At 54.3% G+C, this 15,604-nt stretch overlaps 2 pseudogenes; both read left to right on the top strand.

The window, feature by feature from the left end:
* Positions 1 to 11,053: 11,053 nt before the first annotated feature.
* Positions 11,054 to 13,319, top strand: LOC132493252 (phosphoethanolamine/phosphocholine phosphatase-like; annotated as a pseudogene).
* A 1,811-nt stretch (positions 13,320 to 15,130) lies between these two features.
* Positions 15,131 to 15,604, top strand: part of LOC132493529 (probable ATP-dependent RNA helicase DDX28) — a 28,702-nt pseudogene continuing 28,228 nt past the window's right edge.

Here is a 15,604-nt window from a genome sequence, read left to right as displayed (position 1 = left end):
TGTCCCTCGGTCCTTTCCTGACCTTATCCCTAGCCCGTAACCTGACTCAGTCCATAGTTAATATCCTGCCTCTCATCCTTCGTAAAGCCCTAATGCTGTCCCTAACTAAGGCCCTGAATAGTCCTGTTAAGGCCCTGACACTGTCTGTAAGTAAGGCCCGGAAGCTGTCCCTAATGTAGGCCCTGCTGATAGTAATAACTAAAGGCCTGACACTATACTGAGCTAATATACTGACCCATGTCTAACCAAGGTCCTGACACTATTCCTAAGTCAGCCCTGACGCTGTCCCCAAATAAAGCTGTGAGGTTGTCGCTAACATAGGCCCTGAAGCTACCCGTAACTGAGGCCCTGACGCTCTCCCTAACTCAGGCTCTGATCATGTCTTAAGACCGTAATGCTGATTCTACAGAGGCCCTGATGCTGCTCCTGAGTCATGCCCTGACAGTGTCCCTAGCTAAGGGCCTGACGCTAGGCCTCAGTCACGCTCTGACCATCTCTCTGTCAGACTCTGACGCTGTCCCTACCTGAAGCCCTGACACTCGTTCTGAACAAGGCCCTGATCCTCTCATTAACTAAAGTTTGACACTATCCGTAGGTTATTTCCTGATACTATATCTAGACTTCAACCTAACCGTTTCTTTAGCTAAAGTTGAGCTTCTTATGCCAACTAAAGCCCTGATGCTGTGCCTAACTGAGGCCCTGACTTTAGTCCCAAGGCCGTGACACTGTCCCTAACTGAGGCCTAGATGCTCATCCTAAGTCAGGGCCTCATACTGTCCCTACCTAGGGCCCTGACACTATTCCTAATGGAGGCCCTGACACAATCCCTAACAAAGTCCTTGACACTACTGCTAACTCAGGCCCTGACAGTGTCCCTAAATAACGCCCTGATACTACTCCTAACTCAGGCCATGACATTGTTCCTAAAACTAAGGCTCTGATACTACTCTTAACTCAGGCCCTGATATGATACCTAACAAAGACTCTGATGCTATTCCTAACCAAGGCCCTGACACACACTGTCCCTATCTAAGGCCTTGACATTGCTCCTAACTCAGGCCCTCACACGATTACTAACAAAGGCTCTGTTGCTAGTCCTAACTAAGGACCTGACACTGTCCCCAACTAAGGCCCTGACACTACTCCTAACTCAGGCCTTGACATGATACCTAACAAAGACTGTGATGCTAGTCCGAACTAAGGCCAAACACTGTCCCTAACTAAAGCCTTGACACTACTCTTAAGTCAGGGGCCTTAGTTAGGTCCTGTTTCAGCACCTTAGTTAGGAATAGCATGAGAACCTTTGTTAGGTATCGTGTCAGGGCCTAAGTTAGGAGTACTGTCAGGGCCTTAGGTACAGTGTCAGGGGCTGAGTTAGGAGTACGGTGAAGGCCTTGGTGAGGACAGTGTCAGGGCCTTAGTTAGGACTATTCAGGTCCTTAGTTAGGGACAGAGTTAGGGCTTCAGGTAGGCTAATTATTACTTACTTAATTAAGCCTTGTTAGGTATCGGGTCAGGGCCTAAGTTAGGAGTACTGTCAGGGTCTTAGTTAGGGACAGTGTGAGGGCCTTGGTTAGGACTAGCATCTGAGCCTTTGTTAGGGACAGTGTCAGGGTCTTAGTTAGGACTAACGTCAGGACCTTCTGTTAGGTACACTGTCAGGGCCTGAGTTAGGATTAGTGCTAGGGCCTTTGTTAGGGACAGTATCAGGCCCTGACGTTCGACCAGCATCTAGGCCTTAGTTAGGGACAGTGTCAAGGCCTTGGGACTAAGTCAGGGCCTGAGTTACGCACAGCATCAGGCCTTTAGTTGGCATAAGAGGCTCGACTTTAGCTAAAGACAGGGTTACGTTAAGGTATAGGTATAGTGTCAGGAAATGACCTGGGGATAGTGTCAATACCATAGTTACTGAGAGTACCAGGGGCCTTGTTTACAACCAGTGTTAGGGCTTCAGGTAGGGACAGCATCAGAGCCTGACGTAAGGAGAGAGACGGCCTGAGTGAGGCTTAGCATCAGGCCCTTAGCTAGGGACCCTCTCAGGGCATGACTTAGGAGCAGCATTAGGGCCTTTGTAGGATGAGCATTAGGGTCTTTGTTAAAGACATGACCAGGGCCTGAGTTAGGAGTAGGTTCAGGGCCTTAGGTAGGGAGAGTGTCAGGGCCTTAGTTAAGACTAGCATCAGAGCCTTTGTTAGGTATCGTGTCAGGGCCTGTGTTATGTGTAGTGTCAGGGTCTTTGTTAGGGACAGTGTCTGACCTGAGTTAGGAGTAGTGTGAAGGCTTTAGTTAGGGCCAGTGTCAGGGCCTGAGTTAGGAGTAGTCAGTGACTTAGTTAGGGACAGCATTAGGGCTTCAGGTAGGATAAGAGGCAGGACATTATCTATGGATTGAGTCAGGTTATGGGCTAGGGAAAATGTTAGGAAATGAGCGATGGATAGTTTGAAGGCCTTAGTTATTCAGAGCATCAGGGCCTTATTTAGGACCAGCGTCAGGGCCTTATCTAGGGAAAGTGTCAGGCCAGGCTTAGGAGCAGCATAATTGCCTCTGTAGGATGAGCATCAGGGTCTTTGTTAAAGACATTCTCAGGGCCTGTGTTAGGGACAGCCTCAGGGCCTCACTTAGGGACAGCGTCAAGGCTTACATCAGGAGAGTTCTAGGACGTTATTAAGACATTTGTTAGAATATATTCTCAGGATAGTGTCAGGACTTTAGGTATTGACGGCAGCAGGGCCTTAGTTAGGGTCAGTGTCAGGGCCTTAGGACTAGCATCAGAGCCTTCAAAGGAATCGTGTGAGGGCCTGTGTTAGGAGTAGTGTCAGTGCTTTAGTTAGGGCCAGTGTCAGGGCCTGAGTTAGGTGTAGTGTCAGGGCCTTAGTGAGGGACAGCGTCAGGTCCTTAGTTAGGACTAGTGTCAGAGCCTGAGTTAGGAGTAGTGTCAGGGCCTTAGGACTAGCGTCAGGGCTTTCTGTTACGTAGTGTCAGAACCTGAGTTAGGAATAGTGTTAGGGCCTTAGTTAGGAACAGTATCAAGCCCTGACGTAGGAGAAGCATCTAGGCCTTAATTAAGGACAGTGTCATGGACTTGGGACTAAATTCAGGGCCTGAGTTAGGCGCAGCATCAGGGCTTTAGTTATCATCAGAGGGAGGACATTAGCTAGTGACAGGGTCAGATTAACATCTAGGGATTGTGTCACGACGTTAGTTACTGAGAGTACCAGGGCCATTTTTAGAACCAATGTCAGGGCTTCAGGTAGGGACAGCGTGAGAGCCTGACTTCGGGAGAGTGACAGGGCCTGAGTGAGGCCTAGCGTCAGGCCCTTAGCTGGGGACACTGTCAGGTCATGACTTCAGAGCAGCATCAGGGCCTTTGTAGGATCAGTATTAGGGTCTTAGTTAAAGACATGTTTAGGTCCTGAGTTAGTAGTAGGTTCAGGGCCTTAGTTACGGAGAGTGTCAGGGCCTTTGTTAGGCGTAGCATCAGAGCCTTTGTTAGGTATCGTGTCAGGGCCTGAGTTAGGACTAGTCAGGGCCTTAGTTAGGGACAGCATTAGGGCTTCAGGTAGGATCAGAGGCAGGACATTAGCTGTGGATCGAGTCAGGTTAAGGGCTAGGGATAATGTCAGTAAATGAGCAAGGGATGGTTTGAGGGCTTTAGTTACTCAGAGCATCAGGGCCTTATTTAGAAGCAGCGTCAGGGCCTTATCGAGGGACAGTGTCCGGGAAAGGCTTAGTCGCACCACAAGTGCCTCTGTGGGATCAGCATCAGGGTGTTGGTTAAAGATAGTATCGGGGTGTCTGGTACGGACAGCCTCGGGGCCTCACTTAGGGACAGCGTCAAGGTTCACTTAGGGAGAGTTTCAGGACTTCAGTAAGAGATGGGTCAGGATATAAGCTTAGGATTGTGTCAGGATATAGATATTGACAGCAGCAAGTCTTTATATAGGGACAGCGTCAGGGCCTGAGATAGGAGTAGCATCGGTGCTTTTGTTAGGTTAGGGTTAGGGTTAGGGTTAGGGTTATGGATAGAGGTTTTGGGTTAGAGGTTTAGGCTTAGGGTTAGGTGTTAGGGTTAGGGTTAGCATTAGTGTTAGTTATGGGTAGGGTTAGGTTTAGGGTTAGGGTTAGGGATTAAGGTTTAGGGTTTAGGGTTAGGTTTAGGGTTTTAGGGTTTTAGGGTTTTAGGCTTTCAGGGTTAGGGTTTAGGGTTAGGGTCAGGGTCAGGGTCAAGACTAGGGTTTTGGGGTTAGGATTTAAGGGTTACAGTGAGGGTTAGGGTAAGAGGGTAGGCTTAGGGTTAGCATACGGGTTACAGTACAGGTTAGGGTATGGCTACGGCTTAGGCTTAGGGTATGTGTTAGGGTACAGTTGAGGCTTAGGGTATGGATTAGGGTTAGGATACAGGTTAGGGTACAGTTTAAGGTTAGGGCACGGGTTAGGGTTGAGGTATGGGTTAGGGTCCGGGTCAGGGTCGGGTTAGGGTTAGGGTTTAGGGGTTAGGGTTAGGGTTAGTGTTAGCGAACGGGTAAGGTTTATGGTAAAGGTGAGTGTTAGGGTAGCGTTAAGGTTAGGTTTAGGGTTAGGGTAAGGTTTAGGGTTAGGGTTACAGGTTAGGGTTAAGGTTAGTGTTAGGGTTAGTGTTGGGTTAGGGTTAGGTTTAGGGTTAGGGGTTAGAGTCAGGGTCAGGTTCAGGGTTAGGGTTAGGTTAGGCTTAGGATATGGGTTAGGGTATTGTATGCCTTAGTTTTAGGATTCAGGTATGGGTTAGGGTACGGCTACGGTTTAGGGTTAGGGTATGGGTTAGGGTACAGGTTAGGGTATGGGTTAGGGTATGGGCTAGTGGTAGGTTACTGTTTAGGGTGTGGAGCAAGGGTGTCCTGAAGGGAGTGGCTTGGGTTCAGGAGGCAGTGGAGACTGTGTTTCGTGGCAGAGCCTTGCACCTGTGACATTTCATTCTCGAGGTCAGCACGGCAGCGCGGATCCACCATCTGCCCATTTTTCTGTTCCTTCATCGCTCACTCATTCCCTTGCTCATTCGTTCATTGACCCTCTCAATCCGTGACTTGAGCAGTTACTAAGGGTGTACTGTCTGCAGCAAACACAGGATGCAGAGGGCCCGAGAGATCTGGCCATTGGTAAGACTAAGGCCTGCTCAGCGCGTCACTCACGGTGAGCCCGGGAGTGAACTGTGCACCAGGGCAGGGGCTCCAGGGGGACGAGAAGACCATGCAACTGGGGTGCTGCCGCTTCCCGCCTCCTCTCCCTCAGGCTCCCTGGCCTTCCCGCGTCCCTGTGGCACAGCTCTGTGTTTGCTCACCCTTTGTGTGGTAGAGGCCTGGAGGAGATGGTCAGTGTCCTCATGGGAGGATCCTGCTGCCCACAGAGCACCTGAGACTCTGAATCCAAGTTCAGCAAGGGGAATACTCTGGAACTTTCTGACCCTCCAGGCACCAGAAGCCTGGGAGCTTGGCTGGGCTCCCGTACCCACTTCTTATGCAGTCTCCCTGTATCCCCCATGCCACCACAGTGAGTATCCAGAAGGTGCTTTGTGAGGCCCTTTCCAGTCTGGGCAGCACCAGGGCCCTGGGGCTCTTCCAGGCCCAGAGCATCTCTGAGTGTGTTCCAGTGTAGTGAAAAATTGACAGTTTTCACACAGTGTAGAACAAGCCTGGCGGTTATTGATGGTTTGTGTTGTGTGTGATTTTTTATGGTCTTGGAGAGTCCTATCATTTTTTTTTATGCATCAGCACATTTTCCCACAGCACGTGCTTGAGTCCACAGGCTCAGGGGGTATTCCTGGGTTCTCTGGTCAGGAAGGCCCAGTCAGACTGGAGGGGAGACTGACCACACCCAAGGCCTGGTCCTTGTCAGGCAGAGGGCAGGAGATAGTCCAGTTGAGGTAGGATTGAGGCTCATTCCAGGAGGGTCATCCTGACTGTGGTCTAAAGAGATGCTGCTGCTTCTGGGAATATTTTTTTCTAGAGGAGAAAAACAGAGATGTTGTATAGAGCATGACTTGGACTAACAGGCAAAGGCAAGTCCGTGCAGGCCTGCGAGAGGGGGATCATGTCTCCCAGATCTTCATGGACTGTAGACCCAGCACCTCTGCAATCAGCCCCAGGTGGAGCAGCATTAAGACATAGAAGAAGTGGACTTGGGTCAGACTGCAGGTTTGTGATTGTGCACAGAGACGGCTGACTGTTTCCCAACTCCAGGGTTCTAGAACTGGGGCCTCTGGAGGGCATAGGCATTCAGGAATATGGTGAAGTGCTTATGGAAGAGTAGTTAGCAAAATGTAAGCCTCAGCTCAGAGCAAGATACCATGCAAGATAACACAAGACCTCCTGTCAGGAAGTAGCACAGACATGACCTGCAACTGACACTCAGACTTGCTTCTCCCACAAGCGGCTGGGGCAGCAGAAGGCTCGGCTGAGGCAGCTGAGCAGGCTGGGTCTGTACCCCACGACTGGGCAGGGCAGAGCGTGCTTGAGCCTTCAGCTAGCCTCTGTGACAGATGCAGGGCTGTGACCATCTTTATTTCCCAGGGACCATCTGGTGTCTCCTCGTTCTTGGGGAGGGTGAAACAAAAACAAACTTTGTGAAATTTCCTGAGCCTTTGTGTGTATGTGTGTGTATTACGTGAGTGTGCACAAGCATGTGCATGTGTGTGCTGTCTGTGCACAGGTCTGTGTACATCCGAGTGCATGTGAGTGTGTTTATGTGCAGGCAGGCACATGTGTGTATGCACGTGTTTTTGCATGCACAGCACATGTGATTGTGTGCCTGTGTGTGACTGCAGTCCACCTTTTCATGTGTGTGTGTACATGTGTGTGAATGCCGGTATGTACGTGCACATGTGTGTGTACACATGCGTGCTGTGGGGGGATGAGGAAGGCATGGGGTTGTTGCTTTCTGGTGTCGCCTTCCCCCACCCTCCCTTTTGCCATTGCCTCAGCACTTTGTGGTGAAGTGTAGAGACTCAAGGAGGACCACTACCCGCTACCATCAGTGATCTGCCTGCTCATCCTCATGGTCATCCATCTGTCCAGTAAACATCCCTGAGCCTGTGCCATGTTCTGGGGCCTGGGGTCCACAGTGAAGCAGGCGCATGCTCTCAGCTCTGCTCAGCCCAGCCGGGCGCGGGGCAGAGAAGCTGCAGGCCAGGTGTGTCTGCGGAGGGAGAGGTTACCTCTGGCTGGTGGGTCAGTGGAGGTGGCAGCTGAGCTGAACTGAAGGAGTGGGATGGACGGAGCTCGCTCTAGAGGAGGGTTGGGGCAGGGGAAGGGGCTGGGTGCCTGGCTCGCGGGGAGGACGCATCGCAGAGGGGCTGCAAGGGTGGCCAGACAGCTAGCTTTTTTTTTTTTTTTTTTTTTCTTTTTGCGGTATGCGGGCCTCTCACTGTTGTTGCCTCTCCCGTTGCGGAGCACAGGCTCCGGATGCGCAGGCCCAGTGGCCATGGCTCACGGGCCCAGCCGCTCCGCGGCATATGGGATCCTCCCAGACCGGGGCACGAACCCGTATCCCCTGCATCGGCAGGCGGACTCTTAACCACTGCGCCACCAGGGAGGCCCCAGACAGCTAGCTTTGACTTCGTTTTATAGACAGAACAGTTTTGGAACGAGAGTGACAGGATCAGGCCCACACATTTCCTCTGGTGGTGGCTGAGGGGTTTGATGGCAGAAGAGAGGAGATGGGCCGAGGAACAGGGGTGACGGTGGGGGCTGTGCCTCCGCCAGGCTTCCAGCCTCTTTGTGGTGGTCCCTTGGGTCCACAAGGTTAGCACGCACCTTGTTTGAGGCCGGAATGGGGCTTCCTCTTCATTCCCTCTTTCCCAGAAGTAAACGCAACACAGTTTGGAGTTGGTGAGACTGAGGGGGCCATCTTGCAGGAAAGGCAAGCGTCAGCGTTGGCTGGGGTGCCTACCCGGGGTCGAGGGGGAACCCTTAGCCAGACCCGCAGACCCCAGGGAAGGACACGGTGTGCTCAGAGAGGCAGGGATAGTCAGGAGAGCCAGGTGTGCAGAGAAGGCTCGGCCAAGGGGGCCCTGGGGGCTCAGGCACTCAGGGAGTGAGGGGAGGGGTGGCCAGACAGCCGTGAATGAGGCCCATGGGTCGACGGGGTCGTGCTGTGTGCAGGGTGGACACACAGGGCCCGAGGCTGTTCTGTAGGGAACGTCTCCCGGCTGCAGTGGGCTCTGGAAATTGTCTGCGGGTTGCCATGCCTCCTGGGGCTCTCCGGCCCAGGCCCTAGCCGGGAGCTGCCTGTCCAGCCTAACCCGGCTCCACCTCCAGACTGCGCAAGGCTGGGCGGGCGGGATGGGCTCCTCGTGTCTCAGTTGCCATGACCTGTGACGTTTCCTTTCCAGTTGCCAGATCCATTGTAGGTATATATGTACAGTTTGTTGCATTGTCTTGCGCCACCCGTTGGCTTAGGGAAGAACTGCCCTAGTAGGTTGGCCTGCAAGGTTTGCTACTTAAGAGCCTCCATCTGACATACTCTTCCCTGTCCGAAATGCAAACACAGCACACACTCCCTGCCTGGTTTGGGAATGATGACACCTCACCTCTCGCCCCTCCTACCCTGTCCTGCCCACACTCCAACCTCAAGGACACTTCGGTTCCCCATCTGACTCCCGACCCCTCCAGCTGGCTGGGGACAGGCAGCCTCATGACACAGTGTGCACAAAGGTTTCTGGCCGGGCTGTGAGGATGGGGACCAGGTCCCACCTGTGCCAATGAAGCAGGCGTCTCACCTGGATTTGTCTCCGGGCTCTTGAAGGTGGACTGAAGGTCAGACCAGAGGCCAAGGGCCCCAGAGGAGGGGGCTGTGGGCACAGGTAGACCAGGAGCAGCTGCCCCTCTGGTCAGCAGAGTCCAACAACCCAGGGCTTTCTGGTTCCTGGGGGGAGGAGAGGGCAGAGGCAGTGGGGGCCCAAAGACAGGTCCTGCTTCACCTCTGGATGGAGCCACTCAGCTGAGCCCAGGTTTTGAGGAATTAGAGTTAAAGGATGCAGGCTAGAGGGTCAGGGTTAGAGGGTCAGGTTAGATGGTCTGAGTCAGGGTCAGGGTAAGGGTTAGGAGTTTACAGGTCAAGGTCGAGTATCTAGGGGCTAGGGGTTAGGAGCATTAGGGTTTAGGATTAGAGATGAGGAGGTTAGGGTTAGGGAGGGAACAGTAGAGATTTGGGCGTTAGGGTTAGTGGGTTAGTGTTAAGCACAACTGGCCCACGGCCCGCCTAACCCCACACCTCTGAGTCCTGTAGGATGGACAGGACTTGCCCGGGGTCACTCACGAGTGTGGGGTTCACCTGGGCTGCTGGTTATCTACCCCCATCCTGGAACCTGAGAGTAGAACGAAACGTCTGCTCGGGTCACTGACTGTTTCAAATCCACCTCAACCTCAGTCAACGGCTGTTAGGGCCTCAGAAGCCCACAGGGTTTCCTCCTACCATCTGAACTGGAGAGAGTAGTGCTGGCCCCACTTGGCCTGGGCAGCCCGGGTCCAGCACAGGCCTGACTGAGCTCACTCCATGGTCATGTTATGAATTTATATAGAACTTGGTGCAGCGACCTACCAGCCCCCAGGTGCTGCCTCCTGAGGGCTGCTGGGGCCCTCCTGGGACTGTAGGCATCCTTTGTCCCATCTGAGTGGGCATCAATAGACATCAAGTCTCAGGACAGCCCTTGACCTCTGACCATCCAGGAAGTCATCTGTGGTCCTCCAGCTCAAGCCAGTCCAGTCTCTGTCAAGTCTCTGTGGCCAATTACTGAGCTGACCTTGCTGCTGGGCAATTGAACAGCTACCTGGGCAGCACAGACAGCCCTTTGGGATGTTTCAGTTACTAACATCCTTGTGGTTGAGAAAAGGGCCTCCCCCTCACAGGCTCATAGCCTGCCAAGAGAGGTAATAACCGTCTAAACATTTGAGTGTGTCCCTGACACAACAACCATACAGCAGACCATGGCCTTGCAATCCTTTGGGCTTCCAGCTGTAACAAACTTTTGATATTCATACTCATTAAGAGTCAGAGATATGGGAGCAACTGGGCCACCCAGTAGACAGTTTCACACTGAGGCTGCATGGTCTTGGAGAGCCACGTGCACCCATGTGGTCTCTGAAAGCTGCCAATGACGGATTCCATGATACGGCATAATCCTTGAGCCTCCCACTGCTTCATTGAGCAAGAATTTCCTAACCACCATAGCATTTAGTCTCTGCTCTTTGTAAAGGAGGGAGGAGACTGGATAAATGAGCAGTATTGTTCTTGGGGGATGGGTGAGTCATGTGGCCAGGGGGCAGGGGTGACTCCTGGGCTCCCACCACCAGAGACATCAAGGAGGGCTGTGCCTTTTGCAAGAGGAAGAGGTTCTTGCTGTTGTGGACGGACAGCAAGAGCACTGGATGGGTGGCTGCAGCTCCTGACCCTAAATCAGCCCCTTCCTTCCTTGGCCTTCAGATCCCACAGCTGTGCAGTGGGCCGTCAGTGGTGTGGAATCTGCCGCTTTCCCCAAGCCAGTATCTGTTCTCATGCCAAAGTCCAGAACCTCAGCTTTTCTTTGGGAACTTACCTGTTTCCAGTCCAAAGAGTTCCAGAGGGCTGATGCTATGTTCCACCCACCTTGAAGATGGGCATATGATCCACATTTAGCCAATCCCATGTTCCATCCTAGGGGTGCTCTGATGGGTTCAAGGACGATGCTATGATCCAAACCAGGCCAATGACGTTTATTTTATTTTATTTTTTGGCCATACTGTGCATGCGGGATTTTAGTTCCCTGACCAAGGATTGAACCTGTGCCCCCTACATTGGGAGCTCAGAGTGTTAACCACTGGACCACCAGGGAAGTCCCATCCCCTCATTTTCAAAACTGCTATGGATTTAAAGCACACAAGATGGTTGTGATATGAGTGGCCTTTTCAGTATGACTTCTTTGACTTAGAATGTTTTCAATGTTTATCTATGTTGTAACATGTATTATCAGTGTTTCATTCATTTTTTTATTGTGGTTAAAAATACATAACATGGGGTTGGGGGGCAAGTGGAGGGAACGGCCCAGATGCACACCATTCACGGACCCTCTGGACTGGAAGGACTCGTGAGAGCCGGAGCCCAGAAATCCGGGGATGGGTAAGATGCAGCATCCCCTCCAATTCCCGTAAGCGCCCCTTGCTCCATCCTGCACCCAAATACCTCAGCTAGGCCCTCTCCCCACTCTTGACACTCCAGACTCAGCCGGGACAGACCTCTGCAGCCGCTGCTCCCCACCCTGCAGGAGAAGCTCAGAGGTCCTGTCCCCCTTTCCTCTGAGGGACTCTTTTTGGTGACCACAAAAGGATTTGGTCGCTCAGGACAAAGCTGGTAGAGGACAGTGGGATGGCTGTGCCCGGCGCGCCACGCTTCCTCCTGACCTTCGACTTGGACAGAGTATCGTGGATGAAAACAGCGACGACTCCGTTGTGCACGTGCCGCGGCGGGCCAGCGGCTGCCTGAGAGCCTGCGTGCCACCTAGCGCGAGGGCTTCTACAACGAGTACATGCAGCGCGTCTTCCAGTACCTGAGCGAGCAGGGCGTGCGGCCGTGGGACTTGCGCGCCATCTACGAGGCCATCCCCCTGTCGCCCGGCACGGGCGAGCTGCTGCAGTTTGTGGCCAAGCAGGGCGCCTGCTTTGAGGTTATTCTCATCTCAGACGCCAACACCTTTGGCGTGGAGAGTGCGCTGCGCGCCGCCGGCCACCACGGCCTGTTCTGACGCATCTTCAGCAACCCGTCGGGGCCCGACCCTTGGGGGCTGCTGGCGCTGCAGCCCTTCCACGCGCACAGCTGCGCTCGCTGCCCCGCCAACATGTGCCAGCACAAGGTGCTCAGCGACTATCTGCGCGAGCAGGCCCACGACGGCGTGCCCTTCGAGCGCCTTTTCTACGTGAGCGACGGCGCCAACGACTTCTGCCCCACGGGGCTGCTGGCAGGCGGCGACGTGGCCTTCCCGCGCCGCCACTACCCCATGCACCGCCTTATGCAGGAGGCGCAGAAGGCCGAGCCCAGCTCCTTCCGCACCAGGGTGGTGCCCTGGGAAACCTCCGCCGAAGTGCGCCTACACCTGCATCAGGTGCTGAGGACGTGGCCTGCAGGGGCCACCCGGGCGGGGAGGGGGTGGGGCGGTGGGGGTCGGGAAAGAGAAAGCTAGTTTTATTACTCCCTTTCCCTTTCGTTTTGGTATATCCCTCCGGGATTTCCCGGAATCCCAGGTTGGTCCATTTGGGGACTGGAGGAGGGAGTTGGGAGCTGTCCCCATCTGTGCAGTTAACCCAGCTCGGCTGCCTCCCCCAGTTCCACTGCAAGCGAATTCTGGAGTCTGGCCGCAGCAGCGTGGCACGCATATCTGAGCAGGCGGCAGTGTTTCCACAAACCTTGTCCTCTCAGTTGGGAGGACGGGGTTCCCTGTCAGGGTCGAGAAGGAACATGTCCCGCCACGTTGCGGTTAACTGTTGCCTTGGGCTGCGTGGCCTCCCTCCTCCAGTCTTCTGTCCAGAGGACCTAGGCCCCGAAATGTACCCCCCGACCTCCCCCGCACCGGACTCCCCACAGAGAGAGGTGCTCCCTGCCGATGGTCCCAGGCCTAGATCTTTACCTACTGTGACCCTACACTACACTCCTTGCCCCCCGCCCCCCCACCCTGTTAGCATCCCCACAGGGTAAAAAGCTCGAGGGAACAGTCACCTCCTGTTGGTGGAAAGAGGTAGCACACTGTTCCGGGGCTCGGGTCTGGCCAGCCAGGGACCTCAGAGAGCCCGAAGATGTCTCCTTGCACCACAGCCTCGTCTATGCAGCAAGAAACCAAGGACTTAACCAAAGTCGCCCCACTGACTGGGCCCTTTTGAGTCCCCCTCCTCCCGTATGGAACAGAAAGCCATGATGCTGTAAAGCAGAGCCAGTGGAAACCCAAGGTCCACCTCCCTCTTGTGGAGTTTCAGAGCTGTAAAGGAGGTGAAGGGGCGGAGGTGAGCGAGATGTCTCACGCTGCCGTCTGGGGGATGAGGGCGAGGTGAGCTCTGCTCTCAGAGAGCCCCACCTAAGTGAGGGAGCTGGTCCCCACTCTTGGAGGAGTGCCCAGCCTGGGGAACCAAGACTGAATACATAACAAAGCAGGCAACAGGCAAAAGAGCAGGGTGCGGCCCACCTTCACAGAGGGGCACAGGGGTCTAGTGTGGAGGGCTCAGTGAGCACTGAGGAGATGGGAGATACTGCTGCTTAGGGCAGGCAGAGGAGGCTCAATGAGCGGGAGCCTTACAGGTGGGTTGCCTTTCAGTCCCTCGGCCCGCTAGCCCTGCAGGGCAATCATCAGGAGGTCATCAGAATTTTATTCAAAGTTGGCACTTGCAGCTGGAGACCCTGTCTTGCATGGCGTAAGGGTCCCCTGTGGATAAGGTCACCAAGCTCCTTGGCTTCCAGTTCTTTCCTGTCTCCAGCAGGCCTCTGGGTGCCTCCTCTGTCTTTACCCGGACGCCTTCCCACTGCAGTGGGGGAAAGGAAGAGACACAGCTCACAGCCCAGGAGGTGTGCCGGGCTGGTCCAGTCTTGACTGGAGCAGGCTTTGGTGTGGGACTCAAGAGGCTCACTCAAGGCGGTGCTTGGGTCAGCATCCCAGAGATCCCAGGTTGTCAGCAGCTGGGCTGCACATAGTTCCCAGGGAAGAATCCAGACCCCTCTGAGCCGATGCCCTCACAGCAGCCATCGGAGTAGTGGCGGGTGATGCAGATAATGGTGCCCTCAGAGAAGGAGAGTTCATTGTCCTTCTGGCGGGTGTATGGGTACAGTGTCATTACTGCAGGGCGGGAGGAGAGGGGTGCCATGAGACGTGCCTCCTGCCCTGCCACAGGGATGCTTGTGCCCACATACTGGACTCTAGGGGGCAATGTGGGGAGTGGGGCAGGAGATGCCTTCTTCAAAGTCCCAGGACTCCTCCCCAGCTGAGCTAATATTCAGTATCAGGCCAGCTGCTTCCCTCCTCTGTGGGGGTGCGGTGGGGTGGAATAAAAGGCTCCACAAGTGTGACACAAGCCATCCCCTCCACTCCAAGAAACTTCAGTGTTTGAGAGCAGGGCCCCAGGATCTACCCATTTTTGTAATCTGCTTTCAGCCCCCATTCATCCTGGTCTTCCCACAATGTCTCTGGCAGGTGCTGGAGGTATTGCTCAGTAGGTGCTCAGTAAATACAGCAACATTGAACAGTGTAGACTTGGCCGAGTGAGCCTTGGGCAAGTCACTTAGTTTAACCTCTCAGGCTCAGCTTCGTCTGTTAAATTGGAGTGTGAAGATCCTAGGAGGTTAAGTAAAAGAAAATGGATGAGAAGCTTCGACTCTGGGGTCTGGTATAAAGCAGGGGCTAAATTATGTTAAAACCCCCCACATAACATAACATTTACCATTTAAATCATTTTGAGCATACAGTTCTATGGCATTAATTACATTCATGTTGTTGTACAAATATTCTCAGCATCCACCTCCGGAAGTCATTCATTTTCCCTATGGAAAGTTCTGTATCAGTTTCTCTAAATTTTTGCCAACATTTGTTATTTTTAGCTTTCTTGATCGTAGGCCTTCTAGTGTGTGGAGGGGTCGGCGTTGTGGTGTTAACTTGCATTTCATCACGACTAATGACGATTAACATCTCTTCATGTGCTTGCTGACCATTTGTATGTCTTATCTGGAGAAGGGTCTTTTGAAGCCCCTTTTCCATTTAAAACATTGGGTTGTTTGCCGAGTCCCGCCAAGCGCTCCTCCTGGCGGCGTTGGTGTCGGTGAGTCCAGCCTGGAGCGGTCTCCGCGCCGCAGGGGCCCGCGCCCCGGGGCATCGCTAGCTGCTTCTCAGGAGAGGAGACGCCCGCCCCCCGGCGCCCGTGCCTGGAGCGCCGAGATCGTGCTGCGCCGTGCAGACGCGGCGCCGGCGGGGCGGGTCTTGCTAGGCATTGGGTGCGGGTCACCTGAGCGCGGCGGCGGTCTGCGCGCCTCTCCCGGAGGAAAATGTCCCGCAAGTGGGCGTTCCGGCGCCCGTGCCTGGAGCGCCGTGATTGTGCTGCGCCGCGCGGACGCGGCGACGGCGGGGCGGGTCTTGCTCGGCATTGGCTGTGGGTCACCTGAGCGCGGCGGCGGTCTGCGCGCCTCTCCCGGAGGAGCGTGTCCCGGAAGTGGGCGTCCCGGCCAGAGCGCATCTGGCCCGGGGCATCCTTGGGGCTCCTAGCTGTTAGCACCACACGAGCTTGCGGGGGTCTAGGTAGCCAGCGCTCGGCGGCTGGGAATGACCCGTCCCGTGGGTCCCAGGCACCCCAGCGGAATCCGAGCGCGGAGCGGAGGGCTGCGGACCGCAGGTAAGGGGACGGGGGTTGGTGGGGGTGGGTGGAAGAAGGAACGAGGAATTACACCAGAGCTGTTTGGTACAGGGGCAGAAACAGAAAACTCAGACGTAGCACTGCAGAGGCCATGGGAGTTAAGTTGTAAATGCTGCTGGCTTTCAGTAGCCTGCGGCCATTCTCTTCTGTAGCTGATGGGGTACAAAGCTCTACTGGGTTGTTCTTTGCATGGGATAGTTTTGTTTTGCAGAAATTCAGCT

The sequence above is a fragment of the Mesoplodon densirostris genome, chromosome 7, assembly GCF_025265405.1.
Source record: "Mesoplodon densirostris isolate mMesDen1 chromosome 7, mMesDen1 primary haplotype, whole genome shotgun sequence".
In the NCBI taxonomy this organism is placed as follows: domain Eukaryota; kingdom Metazoa; phylum Chordata; class Mammalia; order Artiodactyla; family Ziphiidae; genus Mesoplodon; species Mesoplodon densirostris.
This window is presented reverse-complemented; position numbering and strand designations above follow the sequence as displayed.